This window comes from Equus caballus, chromosome 3 (assembly GCF_041296265.1).
Source record: "Equus caballus isolate H_3958 breed thoroughbred chromosome 3, TB-T2T, whole genome shotgun sequence".
Taxonomy (NCBI): domain Eukaryota; kingdom Metazoa; phylum Chordata; class Mammalia; order Perissodactyla; family Equidae; genus Equus; species Equus caballus.
Window position 1 is genome coordinate 34,935,849 of NC_091686.1, and position 19,404 is coordinate 34,955,252.

Below are 19,404 nucleotides of genomic sequence, written 5' to 3' on the forward strand. Positions count from 1 at the left end.
ACGGAGGGGGAGGAGGCTGGGCCCGAGGCCCTGAGGTCAGAGCTGAAGGCTGCGGCCCCTCTCTTCACTGCCCCGGGCCTGCCCGGGCACTGCCATTCCTGGGGCCGAGCACGGCACCTCCACCCCAGGCCCTCGCTCTGCGGCCGCCCCCTGAAAGGGCCCATTCACACGCCAGGCCGCTGGCTTGGGTTCCTGCTGCCTGTTTTCGTTTCATTAGAAGGATTCCCATATTGAAGGCCCCCGAGAGGCTGAGGCGGGATGCTGCGGCTGAGTGTCAGGAGGTGGACAGCCGCCCATGGGCCCCGGCACATTCACAAAAGAGTCTGAGTTACCACAGCAGATGGGGAAACTGAGTTTCAGGCCCACGTGGCTGGCAGAAAGCAGAGTCGGGGTTTGGACCTGGGCCACCAGCCGCCTGCTGGACCTGCTGGGAGAAGCTCAGGAAAGATAGGAGTCCTGAGCCAGGGTGCAGAGCAGGGAGGGCTTCCTGGAGGCAGAAGAGCTGGCACTGGGAGGAGGGCACGAGGTGGGCTGTCAGCCCTGGGAAGGGTCTGCCTCGGGAAGTCCTGCACCCCCAGACCCTCTGCCAGGCTGTGGGTCCTGTGGCCTGGGCTGGACTCAGTCTGGGCACCCCTTTCCTGTCTTTTTGCTCCCAGATGGGGCCATTTGGAGACAGGAAGATGCGGCAGAAACAATCGCTCTTTGGGCATCTGAGTCATGCGCCACCGTCCGTCTGGAATGTCTCCTTGGACAGCAGCTCCCCGGCTCGGGCCCCACCCGCTCGCCACTCTCAGGTCCCTCCCTTCCTCCCTGCCTCTCCTCCCCCCTTCGCTGGTGAGCCCACCCAGCCCAGCAGACCCTGTGAGCCCCCAGCAAGGGTCAGATGTGCTCACGGGCGGCTGCACAGGGCTGTGGCGGAACCGGGGGCCCAGCAGCGGTGCAGGTGAGGGTGGGGCATCTCCACCGGCCCCTGCCCTCTGTGCTCCGGAGCCAGGGGTGTTTTCCTGACACCCCAGCCCCGGCCCGGCTGCCTGAGGGGCACAGGGGAGGGTCAGGGCCAGAGAGGGCCACTGCAGGGCCGGTGCTGAGCGTTGTCAAGGGCCCTCACGTCCGTGAGACCCCTTGCTCCCCATCCCTTGGACACCACTGTTGCTGCTCAGAGACCCCCAGCCACTGTCCGGAGGAGCTGAGGCTGCCCCGTCGCCTCTCGGGGGCCAGCTCTGCCCTCCTGGCCCCTCAAATCCTCCCTGATTGGTGGGGATCACTACTGCCAACTCCCAGAAGAGCAGGTGGAAACTCAGAGAGGGTGCTGACCTGCCCAAGGACACACAGCTGGCAGCGTGCCACCTGGAACGGAGGCCAGGCCTGCCTGTGCCAGGCTCCCTGAGTTCCTGGACTATAGGTCAATTTCACCAACTTAATCGTGTTCCTAATGTGGGTTCCCTGGAACCCACTTTCTAGAAATTGGGGGCCAGTGCAGATAACCAGCTCTGGATGGGCCAGGTCACATGTTCCTGGAGAGGCTTTGGGTTCCCTGAACTTCCATACTTGCTGTCACCTGTGCTGAAGCGCATCTTCATGTGACAGGAGCCCCCAAAGCCACACAGCTGCTCAACCGGCCAGGACCCCGGGGGAGAAGCGGGGGCCCACCCCAAGGGCTCAGGCAGCCACTGGCTGCCATGCCCTCACCCCAGACTCGGCCAGGAGGCCAGAGGGAGGCAGAGAAGCAGACAGCCAGCACCCGGGACAGACTCTACCACTAACTCCCGTGTCCTTAGGACGGGGCTCCCTGCCACCTCAGCCTCAGTTTACCCATCTGGCAAATGGGGCTAAGGAGCCTGAGGAAGCCCACAAGGTCGCAGGCGAGACTTGCTGTGAAACCTCCAGGGTTTAAACACACAACACCCCACATCACCGCCACAGGCCTGGTCCAAGGTCGGAGGTCTCGTTGCCCAGGGATGAGAGTCTTGTCCTTGGGGACCCCACTGGGTCTGGCGAGGACCCGCACACTGGGCAGGGGTGGGCTTTGCTTTCAAGGTGCGAGGCTGTCTGGATGGAGTGCTGTCCACATACAGAGGCCCTGTCAGTGTCAGGCTGGAGCGGCCATGTGACACCATGTCCCTGGAATGTGCCCGAGGTTTCTCACCCCCTCGCTCTGGCTTTGGGTCCGCGGTTTCATTTTGACATCAGGCAAAAGTCGAGGGGCTGACTCAGGAGCTGACCAGCTCTCCTGGCACACGCAGAGGGGCCCAGCGAGCCTCTGCCCCTTGAGGGTGGCCAGCAGTGGGCCTCGGCCCGGGCTGTGCAGGCTGGCTGGGAGCCGGAGAGCTGGACTCCACATCTGTGACTTTGGGCAAGTCGAGTCAGGCCCCCTGCTGGGCCGTCTCTTCATGGAGAGCGGAGGTTTAGCCCAGCCAGGCGCCGCCCAGCTCTGTTACTTCTCAGAGCAATGGCAGGAGCTGGGCCACCCAGGGGCGAGACCCTGCCAGCCCACGGCTCCCGCACAGCACCCCGTCGGGGTCTCATGTCCAGCAGCTCCTCCCGGAGGAGTAGGTGCGGTTCCACGTCTGCTTTGGGAGCTGTGAAGAAGGCACTGCCAGAGGGGTGCTGGGATCCGGAGCCCGGGACTGCCCCCGCTCCCAGGAGACGAGCGACACTGGGGCTCTCTGGCTCGGCACTACTGACATCTGGGGCCGCATAATTCTTTGTCACGGGGCCGTCCTGTGCCTTGTAGGAGGTTTAGCAGTATCTCTGGTCTCTGCCTGCTAGACACCATAGCAGCTGCTTGGTTGTGATAGCCAAAAAGATACCCAGACGTTGCCGATGTCTCCTGGGAGGCAGAGGCAGCCCTGGGTGAGAAGCGCTGGGTTTCCCAAAGCAGGTGGGCCTGGAGGGAGGGACAGGAGCTCAGGACCTGGAGGGCTGAGCTCGCAGCTCTGTGGCACGGTGGCCCTGGGGCAGGAGAGGCAGGCCGTGTGGACTCGGGCACGTTCTAACCTCCTGAAATGGGAAGAACAGTGGCCCGCCGCCCAGGGCTGTCGGAATTGTCCGTTGGGACGCCATCCGGCCCAGGTGGGCGGGGGTCCGGCAGCTCTTAGGACTGTGGTCGTGGGTGCCAACACTAAGTGAGGGCTTCTGTCGCTTCCACGCGCTCATGAGAGAGAACTCACTGCTCGCACCCAAGGGGAGCTCAGGTGTACCACGGGCAGGACGCACGCATGCGCGTGCACACGCACACACACACACACACACACACACACACACACAGGTGAGCTCTGAAACTGTGGCCTTTCTTAGAAACAAGAATAGACCCGGTAGGAAGGATTAGGAAGGAAATACCTTCTGGGAACCTTGTCTGAGCCAGGGGACCCCGGCCCGAGAAACTCTAAGAAACCAACTTGATTGAAATACCAATTAACTCAAGGGGCTCTGAGCCCCTTCCCGGCTCGCTTTCCACGGAGAGGGCGATCCCAGGACCCGGAGGCCACGAATGATGCCCCGGGAACGTGAGCCGAGAGCCGAGCAGGGCCGGGCGGGGCTCCTTAGCCCGGCGCCCGCTCAGCGCAGGTTTTCAAGTCGGCTGGCAGCAATCGCCGGAACCCCCTTCCGTTGCTGTAATGAGCAGCCCCAGGAAAAAGGCCCTGGTCTGAGTGTTTTCGCTCATTGTAAATCCTACATGGAGAGTCCACAGCTCCCCCGAGGGTGTGGACCCAGAAGGCCACAGGCGGGCGGGGCGGGCCCTTCACTCCTTTCCAAGCCCCTGTGCAGGATGGGGCCAAAGGCCCGGGTCATCTACACCTTGCTTTACATAATAAAGCTGTTCCTAAGAGGCTGAAACTTGAACGTGGGTAAGTTACCACGCTCTCAGGGGGAACGCCGTTCAAAGGACTGTTCTGGAAGGCCGCCTTTCTGTAGAGTGCAGAGTGCCCACGATTGCACTTCTCAGAAGCGCCCCCAGTCCAACCTGGGGTTTGTCTAGAGTGGGGGAGGGGCTGCCTCTGCAACGCCTCCGGTGAGGGTGTCTCCTCATCTTGGAGACCCACACGTCCACACCAGGGACCAGCCTCTCACTCCCACCTGACCCAGAATAGCTGACGTCACACGCACTGGGCTGTGTGGCCTTTGGCAGGTCCCTTGCCTCCTCTGGGCTTCCATGTCCTCCTCTGTGAGCAGATGACCTGTAAGTCCCCCCACCCCCAGCTCTAGGACCTGCATGGTCCCAACTCCCCACCACCTGTGTTCCAGAATTCCCTAGGCAGATCCATGATGGGCCTGAGGCTGGACGGGCCGAGCAGAGGTGCTATGGTTTACGGGATGTGAACTCCCACTTTGGAGACAGGAGACCTCCCCCCAGGGGGCTTTCTGAGTGCTGGAGGCCCCCCAGCAGGTGTCCAGCACTGGGTGTCGTATGGCCCCCATCCTCCCCCAGAAGCACAAGGGGAAATGTCTAGTGGGGGCTGGAGAGGTGGAGGCGGGAGGGGACAGAGATGGAGGATGGACTGGAAACCACAGGTACACCCATGCCAGCACTTCTGAGAGTCGCGCTAAATCCAGCTGTTGGCATCTCAGGGCACAGCGGAGCTGGTTGGGGTGGGCTGGCAACCGGGCACACGGGCACAGGGTTTGCCGCCTTATATCCCTGTCGCATCAGGGCCCCCCACCCACGGGGTGGATCCCGGGAAACAAACACCTGGGAAGAGGGGTGCTAAAAATAGCTGGGGGCGGGGGCGAGGGGCGAAATTTGTAACTGCAGCCAGCCCGGTGCCTGGGGCGACCCGGGGCTGGGCGGAGGGGGCGGAGGGGGCGGCGGAGCGCGGGCCGAGCGAGGGCTTGCCTGGAGAGGGCTCGGCCGGCCCGGCGGCGGACCTGGGAAGCGGGTGGAGGGTGCTCTCCTCCTTCCACACCCCGCCCCGGAGGGGCAGAGCGCTGCGCGCGGCGGCGGCGGCTCGGTGCCCGGCGGGCGGGCGGCCCGTCTGCGCGGCCCGGGCGGGCCTGCGGTCAGGGATGAGGACTGCGCCTCCGCGCCGCAGAGCGCCGGGGCTGCGCGCGGGCCGGGCGCCGGCCGCCGCTGCCGTTCCGGGAGCTCGATTGCATCCGCCAGCGCGGCGAGCGGAGCGGGGCCCTCGGAGCCGGAGGTGAGTGTAGACGCGCCGCGCGCCGCGGCTCCCGGCGCAGGGCCACCGGTTCAGGCGCTTCCGGAGGGACTAGGGGCTCGGTCCCTCGGGGTCACCTGGCTGCCCGCGCCCCGCCGCGTCCTCGGCCCGGTCCCCTCCCCGGCGCCTCCGGCGACGCACCGCGGCGAGGCCGGACGCACCCTCCCGGCCCTCGCTGCGCCGCGCCGCCCTGCCCGGCTCCCCCGACCTCGCCGGCAGGGCCCGGGACGTGCAGCGCCGCAAACGCCAGGGCGCGCCGGGGGCTCGGCGGGGGCCGCGGCGGTCCGGCCCGGCCCAGCCCTGCCCAGCGCCGTTTGCAGAGTTTGGGCCAGCTCCTCGGGGCACTTTGCAAAGTGCAGCCCAACTGCCCAGAGCTGCATGCCCCCCAGGGCCGCCGGGCGGGGGGTTCCGAGGAGCGAGGGCCGGACTCCGGGGAGGGGGGCGCAAGGAGGGGGCTGTGGGGGCGCGGGGTGCGGGCCGGGGGCGCCCGCGGTAACGGGCCTGCTCATTCATTGCCGATCGGAGCAGTTGGTCCCGGAGCCCGGCCGCCGCCTCCTCCGGGCCGCCCCCGGGCGTGCTGGTCCCCGGCACTCGGCACCTCGCGAGCGGGCCGGGCGGCGGCGGAGGTGGCGTGCGGGGCGGGGTGGGGTCTTTCGGGCAGGCCGGGGGGCTCCGTGCGCGGCGCTCCTGCCGGGGAGGCCACGCGGCGCCCCCACCCGGCCCGCGCCCCTGGCGGGCTCGGCGCGCCGAGGGAGTTGGACTGGAGGGACCCGTGGGGACGCGGCGCCGCGCGGCGGTGGCCGGAAGGGAAGGCCAGCCGGGCTCGCAGGGACTTCCCGCGGCACCCAGACCCTGCCCCTGCACCCTCGGCCCGGGCGGCAACCGGTTCGAGTGACAGGCCCGGGGCACAGCCAGGCTGTGGGGGGCTGTGCTGCCCAGTCGCCTCCTGCGCCCTGTCGGCAGCTTAGGCCGTTAACTCCTTCGGCCCGGTGCTTGAGCAGACACTGGTACTATGTAGGGACTGTGCCACGTGTTACTGCGCTTAATCCTCCTATCATGAGATAGGTGGTACCCTGTGCTTCAGATGAAGAAACTGAGGGTCAGAGAGGTCAGGTAACTGGGCCAATGCTGCACAGCTAGTGAGCTGCAGTAAGATAGACTCGAGTCCGTGTCTGCCCGTTGGTTGAAGGAGTGTGTGTTGACCCCTCTCTGTGCCCAGCACTGTCCCAGACACCTCCCCCCACCCCCAGACCCAGCAAAGCCCCTGCCTTCCTGATAGAAATAAGATAAACGAGTAAAATGTCGGCTTGCTAGGAGACACAGAGGGTTGGGACCCGGGTCCCTTACAGTTTTTGGAAGGGCGGCCAGGGAGGTCTCTAAGAAGGCGGCCTGGGAGGGTGTGCCCTGTGTGCCATGTGCCCAGCCTGGCAGGTCCTGGAGCCCCCTGGGCAGAGCTGGCCGGGAGCCTCACCTGTGAGTGGGAAGAGGGAGGGGGTGTTTGAGGCAAGTAGGAAGGGCAGGTGTTTGGAGGGAGACCTCCAGTGACTCGGCCTGGGAAGCACAGCCGAAGGGCATGCGGCCCGTGTGCCTGGACCCCAGGCAGGCCACAGCTCCAGGCAGTGTGGAAGCCAGCAAGTCTCAGGATTTGAGAGTCAAAGAGAGCTTAGAGGTCATGAACTTCAACCCCCTCATCACTGCTTCAGTCCCCACCAGATCCTGCCTCCAGGTTACTGAGTCTGCTTAAATACCCCCAGCGACGGGGAACTCACTCTCTGTCACAGCAGCCCATTGCGCGATGCTACCCCAGAACACACTGGAGAGTTATAGAAAGCTCTGCTGCAGGTTGATGGAAAACCCTCCTACCTGTGGTTCCTGTCGCCTCTGGTCCTGTCCCCCTAGGGCAACACACAATCCCTCAGGTGGCCTCTTACACACGGCTGCTTTTGCAGAATGTTAATGGAGATTATCTCCCCTTTCAGCCGAATCTTTTCAGGTCCTGCGCCTTTTCTGACTTGACGTTCCAGGTCAGGCGCCTTCCTGCCCCGCTCCCCGGGAGAAGGCCAGGGGTCTCTGCCCCGTCCTCACATTTGCTGAACACCAGGGTGGCCTGGAGGCAGACTGCTTTCACCTCCTTTCTTCTGGAGGCTTGCCACCGTTGATGGTGCCAAGGACGCATGTGCTTCTTGACAGCAGTTCGCTCCGTGGATCCCTCGGGAGCCCTGAGGCCAAGCCCCACCCCCACCCTCCTCCTGGTTTTGACTCTTACCAAGAATTCCTTGACCCATCCGCTTCCTCATCTAGAACCAGGGGCTGAGAGCGGGGCCAGGCAGCCTAGTGGTTCAGAGCACAGGTCCAGAAACAGCTGCTCGCAGCCGTGTGGGCAGGTCGCCGACGTCCCTGAGCTCGACTTTGCTCCCAGGGAAACGGGAGCCCTCACGAGGGTCGGCGGGACAGGCTGGGTACGGAGCATCTGCGGCCCGGGCCTGGCACCCTTCTCCTGTCCTCCCCGGAGAGCACCCGGCCCCGCCCGCCGGCCCCCCGGCGTGGTGCCTTGTCCTAGACCTGGGCAGCAGGGAAGAGCTGGCAGAGGGTGGGCGGCCACTTCCCTGCCGGCTGCAGACAGAGCTGCAGGGCTGCGTCGGCAGCCAGCCACAGCCCGCCTGGCCTGCTCTCCCACAACAGTCCTCGTGGTCCGTCCACAGGACACCGGCTCTCCTTTCCCACCCCAAGCCCATGACCTCCTGCCCTGGACCCCCAGCATCCTGTCCCCCTTCTCTACCCATCAGCCACTGCCCTGTCACGCCACGTGGTCCCACCTCCCCATCAGAACACCCCTGCCTCTGCTCTGCCCTTGACCCTTCCAGTGTCCTGCCTGTCATCATCTGTGTGTGTTCCCACTAGGCTGTCCCCCTGTTCAGAGCCCCATCCCCACTGAGCTGGGGACAGCAGCGCTGAGCATGGCAACCTCGTTCTCTGCTGCAGTTGGCTTGTTCCATATCAGGGGCTGAACTGAGCTTGTTGGAAGGTCGAGGGTAGAGGGTGGGGAGTGGAAGGTAGGGGTGAGCTCTGTGAGAGGGTTTTGCAGGTGCCCAGGACTTGGTTCTTTGGCCTCTCCCCTGCTAGTTTATCCACACCATTTGCCTTGGTGGCCGTGGCTGGGGTGGCAGATGCTGTCTTTGGGGACTGATTGCAATCTTGCACTTAAATCTCACCATGAAGTCAGCAAAAAGCCCACCATTTCCCTAGGTGGAAGGAGAGATGGGCCTGTACAGTTGAGCAGGTTGTTCACTGCACAAGGACACCCAGCCCATACGCTGCTCACCAGGCTCAGTACATCCTGGGGCTGTGTTCACACCCAAAGGTACCCAAAGCATGAGTGGTGGCCCCACTTTAGACATGTGGGCTGTACTTGGACCATGGTCCCTGCTCCTGAGGACTCCCCATGCATCCCCATCATGTGTGCACACTGGCAGCTGCCTCCAGAGGCCAGAGAGCGGGGTGTCTGTGGTTTCTGGTGTGGGTGGGACTCCCTCCTCCCTCATCAGTGTTGTCAGGCACCCAGGTCCCCTCAGCTTTCTTCTGGGTCAGCATCGCTCCTGTGGATCCCTCCCCCACCCCCACCCCAGCCCCAAGCGCCAAACCAGCTTTGGGGAGGGGTGGGAAGCAGGGCGGGGGCCAGCGGGACCCACCCCAGAGGTGCCGGGGGACGTGGGCCCAGCTGTGGTTAGCACTGCAAGTTCCTGCCTCCAGATGTTCTGGGGCCGCAGCCCTGCCTCCTTGCACAGAGGGCCTGCGGGCGCGTCAGCCGCCACCAACCAGAAAGTGAGGTCAGCGACAGCCGGCAGGGGTTGGGGGCTGCAACCCAGCGTCAAACTCTGGGTGTCCTGCTCATCACCCAGCCCTCGATGGGGACTGACGGGGCTTCTGAGAAGCACACCCTTGTTTAGACAGGGCTGGCTGTCGGGGGAGGGTCCCAAATAGAAGCCCCATTTACAGCAGGGGCGGGGGGGGGGGGGGGGGATGGCGGCGAGAAGGCGGGGCTGGTCCAACAACACAGTGGGAGGGAGGACGCTTACCTGCCACAGCTGCCCACGCTGTCCCAGGCCCCTCCTGGGTAGGGTGGGCCAGCCCAGTGAGTGACAAGACAGGATCTTGGGGGCCCTCACAGCCCTGGTCAGCTCTCACGCGGCTTTGAGCCCCGAACAAGGCAGTGATCCCTGAGGGCCCCGGCCGGGGGACACAGAGGGCCAGGGGAGGCCAGGGCTCGGCTACCCCACCTGGACCCCCAGACGGCAGCAGTGAGGGAGGGAGGCTGTGTGTGTGTGACACAGAGGGGACAGGGGAGGGCAGGGGAGTGCGGCTATGGACACACATGGATGAGATGGGGACCTGTGCACGCAGCTGGAGCCACAGCAGCCCCCGTGCCCTCGTCAGCCCCTCCTCCCGGCTGGGTGGGAGCCAGCGGCAGGACGGGGGACATTCCGTCCCCTGGCCGCCTGCTGCCAGCCTCCATCCTGACTCCACTGCTTGCAGGGCCTTCGTCCAGCCGGCGGCCGAACAGAATGCACATTCATGAGCAGCCGCCGCCTGCAGAATGTGACCGTTGCATTTTCCACATTCCTCCAGGGCTGCCGGGCCAAGGTGGCCGTGTGTAAACAGGGCCTGCCCCTCCGGGCCGCGTGGCCGGCCGGGCGCTGCCTCTGGGGACGCTGCAGCACGGGGCTTCTCTGGCAAGGGGCAGGGTGGCGGCGGACGCAGCAGGGCCAGGGCTAGTCCGGGTGGGGTCGCCAAGACCGTGGCTGGACGGGGCGAGGACCCCAGGACCAGGTCCCGGTGCTGGGGGAAGGATCCCTCGGTAGAGGCTGCGGCTCCAGTGCTGGGGGGCATTCCGGGTCTGCCGTCGGCCCTGCGCACCATGACCTTCAGGTTCAGCACCATTCACGTGACACACACTTCACCCTTTAAAGGATGCGGGTCAGTGGTTTTTAGCACATTCACCGGGTTGTGCAGCCGTCACTGCTGTGTGGTGTGGAACGGCGTCATCACCCCAGAAATACGCCCTGTTGTTCGTCCCTCCCCATGCCCCCTGGCGCCCCGGCGGCCACGAGTCTGCTTTCTGTCTCCGTGGATTCGCCTGTTCAGGACACGTCGCGTGAATGAAATTGTGCCGTGTTTTTCTTTCTGTCACCACCTCTCTTCATTTGTAACGTTTTCAAGGTCCATCCACGTGTGGCCTGTCGTGGGACTTCCTTCCTGTGGCTGGTTGGGTTCTGTTGTGTGGACAGACCACATGCTGTTTCTCCATCACTTGTGGACATCTGGGTTATCCCCACCCTCGGGCAGCATGAGTGGATGCGTTTTGGTGTGGCTGTGTGTCTTTGCCGCTTGGGGAAGTGTCTGGGAGTGGAGCTGTGGGTCACGCAGTCGCTCTGACCTTCTGAGGAGCTGCCAGGTGGCTCCCCAGGGTGGGTGCACCATCTCCCCTCCTGCTGGGGTGCAGAGGGGCGGGGACCTCTCACCCCTCTCTGTGGACGAGAAAAGCAGGACAGGGAGGCGAAGACGCAGCTCAGGGTAACACAGCCAGGACGGGGGTCACCCTCTGCCCAGGCGCTGGAGCTCCGAGCACACAGATGGGGAAATCGAGGCAGAGAGGGCAGTTCTGCCTCCAAGGCCATGTCTTCAAGGGACGGTCCTGTCCTGCAGGAGCCTCCATCCTTACGCCCTGCCCCTCCCTGAGGCTTCTCCTGGGCACTGAGCGCACCGGGCCCTGCGCCCACTCTCCACGCACGGGACCCTCTGTCTTCCTCATGGTGACCCTTGAATGAAGGTGGGGCCTGTCCCCTCAGGGGGACCCCGCCACATGGTCCCAAATGTGCAGTGTTCATCTTTCTGCCGGCTGTCCCCAAAGGGACCCACGGCCTTTCCCAGGATGGCCGCACGCCGCAGAGAGGGAATAAGCATGCCACTGGGGACACTGGCTCCGAATGGACCCTAATCCCAGGAGGCCGGGCGGCACTCACCGAGGTCGAGAGATCTGTGGATTTCGCTCGGGTCTGTCCAGAGCAGCCCATGGGTCCTGGAACACGTCCTGTAGTTAATCCCCCCGTTCTGCCAGGACGCACGATCAGCACAGATATTCCTAGCAGCCCGCAGAGTCCACACTTCTTACCACAGAGAGGGGGAGACACTCACCCCAAACCCACCCAGTGGGAACCCTCAGAGGGCAGGGGTCTCGGGTCAGGCTGCCCCCCCATGGGGGCTCACGAGTGCCACGCACCTTCTCCGGCTCCAGCAGGCGGGGCACTACCCTGGGCGCTCCTGGGGCTCCGCCGAGTCCGGCTTGCCTGGACATGGCCACTCGGCAGGGGGTGCTAGGGGCTCAGTCTCCCTGGGGCTGCTGGGCTGCTCCTCAGCTGTAACCCACGCTCCAATTTCGAGGAGACAGTGTCCTCCCGGGGCAGCCACAGCGCTGAGCTCCCAGGCGGTGTGCACCCTCGGTGTTCCGCGCACACATCTCCCAGTCACTCGTGGAGGGTTGCCTGGGCCAGGCTGTGCTCCGGGCATCAGGGCCTCTGTGACCGGCCAACCTCGCTTCCAGCACAGGAGCTGACGGTCTGGCTGGGCGGCCAGGGAGGGGGGCGGTCGCTGCCTACACAGCGACGACGGTAGGAAAGGTGCAGAGACTCACGCAGGTGCCCAGGAGGGGCCTCTGGACGAGACAGGCTGGGGCGGGAGGAGAGGGTGTTCCAGGGCCTCATGTCGCAGGGGGCTGATCCTAGAAAGAGGAGAGCAGGCCCTGGGGGGCCCAGCAGCCCCTCCTTTTGGGAGAAGAGTGTGAGATGCAGCCGTCATCACACAGCCCTGGGAGGCAGAGCCTGGGTCCCAGCCCGCCAGGGTCCTCACTGCAAGAGGGACCCAGGGAGAGCAGCTGAGGGAGGATGACCCTTCACAGGGTCTGCAGGGGCAAGAGGGGTCCCGCCCCCAAGACCATGCCACCTCCCAGTCAACTGTCCGGCTGGGCCGTAGAACGATGGAGGGGCTGGCAGGGCCGTCCTCAGTGGCACTGGGCAGGTGGCGGAGTGGCTGCCACTGCTGTGCGTCCCCCAAGAAGCAGGGCTGCTGTTGCCGTTTCTCAGGCGAGGAGACTGAGGCACAGAGAGGAGAAGGGACCGGCCCTCTTGTCAGCAGCCCACGGGCCTGGGCACGGCCAGGGGGCAGGCAGGCCGTGAGTGGTACCCGCTGACCACCTGCCAGCCAGCGAGAGTCCATTGAAAGGGCCGGAGCTGCAGCCGCATGGCCGGATCCGGTGGGCTGTCTTCACGAGTGAGAAAGCCAGAGACCAAAGCCGCCTCTTGTCCCAGCATCTGGTGGAGTGTGGCCGTCGGAACAGGCGTGTGTGTGTGTGTGTGTGTGTGCGAACAAGCCTGCATTTGTGCACATGCTCAGACACCTGTGTGTGCATGTGCTCTCATGCGACTATGTGCATATTCATGTGTGTGCACACATGCCTGTGGATGTGTGCACGTGAGTGTGCTGTGCATGTGTGTGCACATGTGAGTGTGTGTGTGAGAATGCCATTGTGTCTGTGAGTATGTGCATGTATATAATATAAAATGATACGAGCCACAGATGCAAGGCTCACACAGAATTTTCAGTGTTCTAGTAGCTACATTTGAAAACATAAAAAGAAACAAATGAAATTAGTTTCACTGAATGCAGCATGTCCAGAACACCATTTCAACACGGAACCAGCGAGAACCAGCGAGATAGTTCAGATGCTGGACGTCCGGCGAGTCTCAGTTCCGACTGGCTGTGTGCAGGCGCTCAGCAGCCATGTGTGCTCATGGCCACAGTCACCGTTTGTCTCTGAGGGCCTCCCAGCCATGGAATCCCTGCCGCCCACCCCTCACATGGCAGCCCTCCCCCGTCCAAGCCCCCCTCACCCTTCTTGCCCACCTCCTCCAGGAAGCCTCTCCAGACTGCTCATCCTTCTCTGAGCCCGTTTCCCAAAATAGGGTCTGTGGCTGAGGATCAGACACTCTGGGGGGCAGTTAAACCGCAGTCTCCCCACCCCCAGGTCTGCTGAATCAGAACCGCAGGGACAGTCCTGGGATCTGCATTTTAACCAGCGCCCTGGTGACTTTACCCCCAGTGAAGTCTGAGACCCTCTTAAGCCCTCACCTTTTTCTCCCAACGTGCCCTGCTCTGGGCACATGAGACTGCAGCTGTCCCCAAGTGCACCACTCTCTTGCTCACCGCTACACTGTTGCATATGGATTTTCTGTCTTTGGGATGTTTGTAAACCTCCTATTCATCCTTCAAAACCTACCTCTAGAGTTGCCCTGCCTTTCCTCTGAGAAGGCTTCCCTCCCAAGGCAGCATGAATCCCCTCCCCTCCAGTGCTACTTCTTAAATCCACCCTGTGTGTTTTGGCCCCATGTCTCAAGTCCCTGGGGTCCTGGGACCTGATGAGAATCAAGACTGCCACCTCCTCTCCAAGCTCCCAGAGCCCAGCCAGGCCCCAACACAGAGCAGGCTCGGGTGTGGATGTGGAATGAATCCGGGCATGCGTGGGTGGGTCGGTCTCTGCAATCTCGGTAAACATCTGGCCACAGGACCTGGCAGGAAGCTGACCTCGAGGGTACCGCTCGGCTGGCAGCCGTGCCCCGTCTATAAATACATTCTAAACGCGGAGCAGCCACAGGCATTCCTGCCACCCGCCCCGGAGGGCCCTCCCAGCGGAAGAAAGGCAGCCGGCAGCGCGCGCCTGGCCGCGGCGGGCGCTCCGGTGAGGGGAGCGTGACCGCTCCGGGGTCAGCTCAGGGCCTGCGGAATCCGATGGTTATCTGAGCGCGCTCCCCGGCCGCCCAGCGCCCGGGCTGCTTTTAGCTCCGGGAAAGGCTCCCCGGCTGCTTTTCTTGGATGTCTAGGCTGTGTTTATGCCGGGCTGCTGCCTGGGGAATAATTAGAGTCTCCCAGGGCCCCGGGGGCCTGCCTGCCTTGGGCGGAAGGTGCAGGGTCTGTGCGCCCAGCCCTGGGCCCTCCTGTGCTGCGGTGCCCCAAGCCTGTTGAGTTTAAGAGCGAAGCTGGACCTTCCCCGGGCAGCTGTGGGCCGAGCCCCGCAGGACCCAGGACACCCGGTCATGCCAGGCACAGGGAGCGGTCAGGGGAGGTCAGCCAGGTGGCTATGGGGCTTCATCAGGACGTTTCACCACCTCAAGCTTCAGTCTCCCCACCTGTCCCCAGGCATCAAGTCATGCCTTCTGGGTGGCCAGCATCTGGTCCAGAAGTGCTTTGCAAACCATGGGCCAGGCCTGGTGTCCCGTGGCTGGTGTTATTCTGACAGAAAGTGGAGTGGACGCCGCTTCACTGCCCCTGGCACCCAGCGCCTCGGGCTTGTGCCTTCAGGAAGATTGTCCCGAAGTGTAGGGTAGCAACGGGGCCTCAGAAAAAGGGCTCACCGGCCACACCAGTGCCATTGGGAGAAATGGGATGCGAGCCTCAGGGGTCGTTTCAGATTTTCCAGTGGTCACAGGAGGAAAAGAAACAGGTGACCAAACTTTCATGATATATTTTTTCTTTTTTTGCTGACGAAGATTGTCCCTGAGCTAACATATGTGCCAATCTTCCTCTATTTTGTATGTGAGACACCACCACAGCATGGCTTGATGAGCAGTGCATAGGATCCAAATCCTGGGCTGCCCAGCCAGAGCTTGTGAACTTAACCACTAGGCCACGGGTCCTCATGATATATTTTATTTATCCCAATGTAACCAAAATGCTTTCATCTCAACACGTAGTCTGCATTTGTAAACATTATCAGTGTGATGTTGCATGTTCTCAGGACTCAGTCTTGACAGCTGGTGTGATCCCACACATGGAGCACTGCAGTCACTTGTGGAGCACTATGAGCACTCAGGGCAGCGTGCAGGGTGTGAGGATGCGGGAGCAGGTGCAGGGGGCAGCTCGCGCTCCTGGTCCTAGCCCCCTCAGGTGGTGTCGGCGTCTCCTCTGCTGGGCCATGAGCTCCTCCAACTGGCTGTGCCTGGTCATTTCATAGCCCCAGAGGTCAGGAAATGAGCAAATGTTCAGTGAGTGAGTGGACAAGAAACTCTGTGTCTGCAGGAGCTCGGGGCTCAGGGCCTCCCAGCACCGTGGTACATGTGTGGTCTCCATCCTCGTGGTCCCACAGCCATCCGTGCCCATCCCAGGGCACCCAAAACTCTCAACCTGCCCTGCATCCCCTCCCTTCCACCCCCTGCCTGCTCCCTAGACAACGACTTTGCTACGCCTTGTCCCCTCTGACGGCTTTGCCTGCATCAGCCTCTCCACCCTGGGATCTGGGCTTCACCACCACACCATGGTCTGGGCAGCCTTAGGCTGGCTCAGGGGTCCCCCCAGTAGTGAATCAGCCCTGAGACCCCTCTACTGGGGGAAAACTCTGTAGGCAGGGCCTCAGGAAGTTGTGGCAAGGAGAAAGTTTCTGCTGTGACCACAGACAGCCAGTTAGGAAGCTCTGGAGGGAGTGGGTGTACATACATAAAATACACGCATGTGTGGTTGTATGTATGTTGTATATACACAGATGTTATTGCATATATACATATATAATATCAAACATGTAATGTGTTTTGTGTATAATAGCATATAAATTGCATACTTGGGTCACTGGGATCAGGTGCCATTCCTGGGCACCACGTAGTGGGCACTGTGCTGGGGCTCCGCCCAGGTTGTTGGTGTTGATCTCACAGCCCCTCGAGGTGGATAATGCTGTAACATCGTAATTCCCATGTGAGGCTCCGAGGCTGCGCCCCCAGCAAAGGGATGGGACGGAGCCCGGTGTGCACGTCTCAAGTCTGCATCCCACTTTGGGTCGTCCTGCAGCCCTGTGATAGCTGTGGTCCATGCACGGTACCCCCAGTGCCAGGGGGTCGTTCATCAGGCCTGCTGTGCAGCCCCCACCAATCAAGAGTTCAGACTGCCCTGTGCCCCCTCTAGACACTTTTCCCTGAAGGTCACGACCCCGGGCTGTCCCAGGTGGACTCTGGAGCCTCCTCCCAGGCTGGTCGTCCGTCTGTACCACGTGCTCACAGTGACTGCAGGGCTGAGGGTCAGGTAGGTCACCCGCAGGGACACCACCATGCGTCCGCTCGTTTCTGGTTCTTGTCTTGCACCCCACTCTCGTCCTTCTTCCCGTACCCCCACTTCTGTACCCCCACTTTGAGCTTGGCCATCAAGATGTATTTTACGTATTCTTGAGCTTTGGGTCTCTTGAGTGCAAGGGACAGAAACACAACTCCTACAACACAGAAGAGATTTATGGGCCTGAGGGACTGAAAAGTCCATGGAATAACAGGCTTCAGGCAGAGCTGGATCCAGGTCCCCAGATAGTGCCTCCAAGGTTGGCCTCCCTTCGTCTCTTGGCTCTGCCCTCCTCTGCGTTGGCCTCGCTCAGGACACCCTCCTGAAGGGCAGCTAAGAGGCCACCCCACCAGCCTGGCCAGGTCCTGGGGGAGCCTCGGATCAGTGCATCTGTGCCCACTGCTCATCCAGTCTCCCTGGCCGGGGCACGTGGTGCCCTGGGGCAGGTCTGGGTCCCATGCCCACTTTTGGGACCAGCCCCTCCTGGGGCTCACGGCCTCTCTCCGTCTAAGCCATTCTCCATCCCGTTATCTTGTGGGTCTGCCAGGCCCTCTCCCGGCTGTTGGGGAGCAGAGTGAAGAAGGAGGGAGATTGGGCTGGTGAATTTCAGGGGCTCGGGGGGCTGGAAGAGCAGGGCTGTGCGTCCTCCTGGGTTAGTAATCTCTGCCCAACACATAGCCATGAGTCCAGATGTTTACACAGGTGTTCTGCGCGTATGTGTGAGACGGACAGGTGGATAGGTGGGTAGATAGACAGACTGATTGATTGAGTCTCCTCTAGGATTTCATTTGGACACTTGAAGCAAGCTTTCAGTGACTATAAAAGTTGGAAACCTCCAACCTAGGAGGACCTCAGACCCCTTCTGTCCCAGACGTTCTGGCATCTGGGACTCTGGGAGTGACAGTCGAGAGAGGAACCTGGTCCTCGCTCCCCAGCCTCCCATTTGGGGTGCAGACACCTGGGTAGTATGGCTCCCAGACCCTGGGGCACAGGTCAGCAGTGCCTCCATCCCTTTCTGGAGCTGAGCGTGGGACACGGTGTTGCTCCTGTCAGCCCAGTAGGGCAAGGCCTCCCTCAGCCCCCAGACACAGCCGGGTCAGAGAAAACAAAACAGAAGCCTCAGGAAGCTCTTTCTGTCAGCAAATAGAGAAAAGGCCGGAGGAAGAGATTCCTCTCCCTCCTTGGATGGGGCCTTTGATGCTTGCCTCCAGCCGTGGAGTCGGAAGGGCCCCTCACAGTGACTGGTGGGGGGCAAGGGGGTGCTGTGTCCTCCAGCCTCCCTTCTTGCTGTGCGTCCCTCTGCTCAGGACACGGACGTACAGGCTTGGTGAGTCGTAGACGGTGGGTGCCAGCACCCCGAGGAAGGGAGACGTGAGTGTCAAGGATGTATTGGATCTGGATCATCCGTGGGACCCTGGAGAACCTAGGATGGGACCTGTGACAGATGGTGAGGTCAGGGTCAAGTGGCCTTCCCGCAGGGGACAGGCATCTTCATGGCTCCAGGACGGAGCAGGTGGTGACGACGCTGTAGCACTTCCCGTGCTGGAAGCACGACCGGCCCTGTCTCCTCCAACCCCCCCACCACCACGAGGGGTCTTCTCCACCCCCGTTTCACAGGTAGGAGAGCCGAAGCTGCAAGACGCTGACTGCTCAGCTGTCCACAGCTGTGTGACAGGCAGCCCCAGAGCAGGGGCTTCAGACCACAGTGAGCTCCCATGTGTCACGACGCTGTGGGTTTTCCGCTGTGCTCCTGCGGCTCTTGCCTGGGCCACTCTGGGGGCTGCATTCAGTGGGCAGTTGGTGGGCGGCAGCCGGCCCCAGCCAGCTTTGCTCGTGTGGCTGGAGGTTGGCAGTGAGGACAGAAGCCAGCTGGGTCATTCTGAGAGCTCCCGAGCCCTCTCTCCTAGGTGTCCCCTCCACAGGCCTCTGCCCAGGGCCCCCCAAGGTCACCTGAGGAGGGCCAGGCCATGCCCATGGGCTAGCAGGAGCACATGGAGCCCCCAGGGCAGGGCAGCCAGGAGGTGGAGGCCACACTCCAGGCCCCTCCATTGACTTCGGGATGACATGAGCATAGTGGGCCCCTGGCCCACCAAGCTGTGTGACTGCAGGCAAGTCTCCACACCTCTCTGGACCTCAATTCCTCAGTGAGGAGATGGGGATTACGTCATCATGCCCGCTCGTGGGTTAGTGTGAGAATCAGCTGGGGTGATGGAGGTCGTGTGTTGGGGTGAAAGGAAACGGGGTCGACGTGACCTGCGCACCGTCAGCACCTGCTGTCTTGGCCATCACTGGGGAGCATGGAGCCATCAGCCCTCATGGCGGGAGGGGGTGGGCACCAGTGCAAGAGCCTGACCTCTGGGGTCGTGCACCCGAGTCCCAGTTCTACCCCAGCCCACAGTGTGACCTTTGAACCTCAGCATCCTTGCAGCCCCACCGGGTGAGAGAGCTGAGCAAAGTCTGCCAGGCAAACTCCCGCCAGCACCACAGCTTCCGCTGGGTCCACAGCTCGAAGCCTCTGCTGCAAAATCAGCCAGCAGGGACCACGGTAACGTTCCTCAGATGGGGAAACTGAGGCCCAGCCTGCTGGCAGAGGGGCCTACACTCAGGCCTTCAGGGCGATTTCTGCTGCCCCCAGGAGCATTTCCCCCGGCAGGCGAGGGCGCAGGGCCAGGCCAGGAGGAGCATGGGCCGGAGGCCGCAGTGGTTCTTGGAAGCACCGTGCTGTGCCTGCTCTCTGGAATCTCCAAGCCCAGCGGCCTCCTTGGAGCCAGGGCCCAGCCTCTCGGGATCAGCCCGCCTCTCAGCTGTGAAAACAGCAGCGGTGAGAGGAGGGCTCAGCTGGCGCGGCTGCCGGTCAGCTGGGGGCCGCGGTTCAGGGGCCCAAGCAGAGACTGAGAGCAATCTGGGCTCTCACACCAGCTCCATCTGTGCCTCTTGGCATCTCGGTAAACGGGCAGAGTTGGCCCTGCTCTCGAGGTGTGCAGGCGTGTCTTCAAGGACCCCAGCCCAGCTGGCCCAAGGAAGGCGGCCAGGGATGGGACCTAGGATGGGACGGGGCCCAGAGACAGGAGGCCTGTTTTTGCCTCTGGGGGTGGAGAGGCGTCCACTC

At 62.7% G+C, this 19,404-nt stretch overlaps 1 protein-coding gene across 1 annotated transcript in view; it reads left to right on the forward strand.

The window, feature by feature from the left end:
* Positions 1-4,901: 4,901 nt before the first annotated feature.
* ZNF469 (zinc finger protein 469) overlaps positions 4,902-19,404 on the forward strand; it is a 53,378-nt gene continuing 38,875 nt past the window's right edge. The window contains exon 1 of the mRNA XM_023637473.2: positions 4,902-5,135. The gene's annotated coding sequence lies outside the window, so the exon portion shown is untranslated. The remainder of the gene's footprint in view (positions 5,136-19,404) is intronic.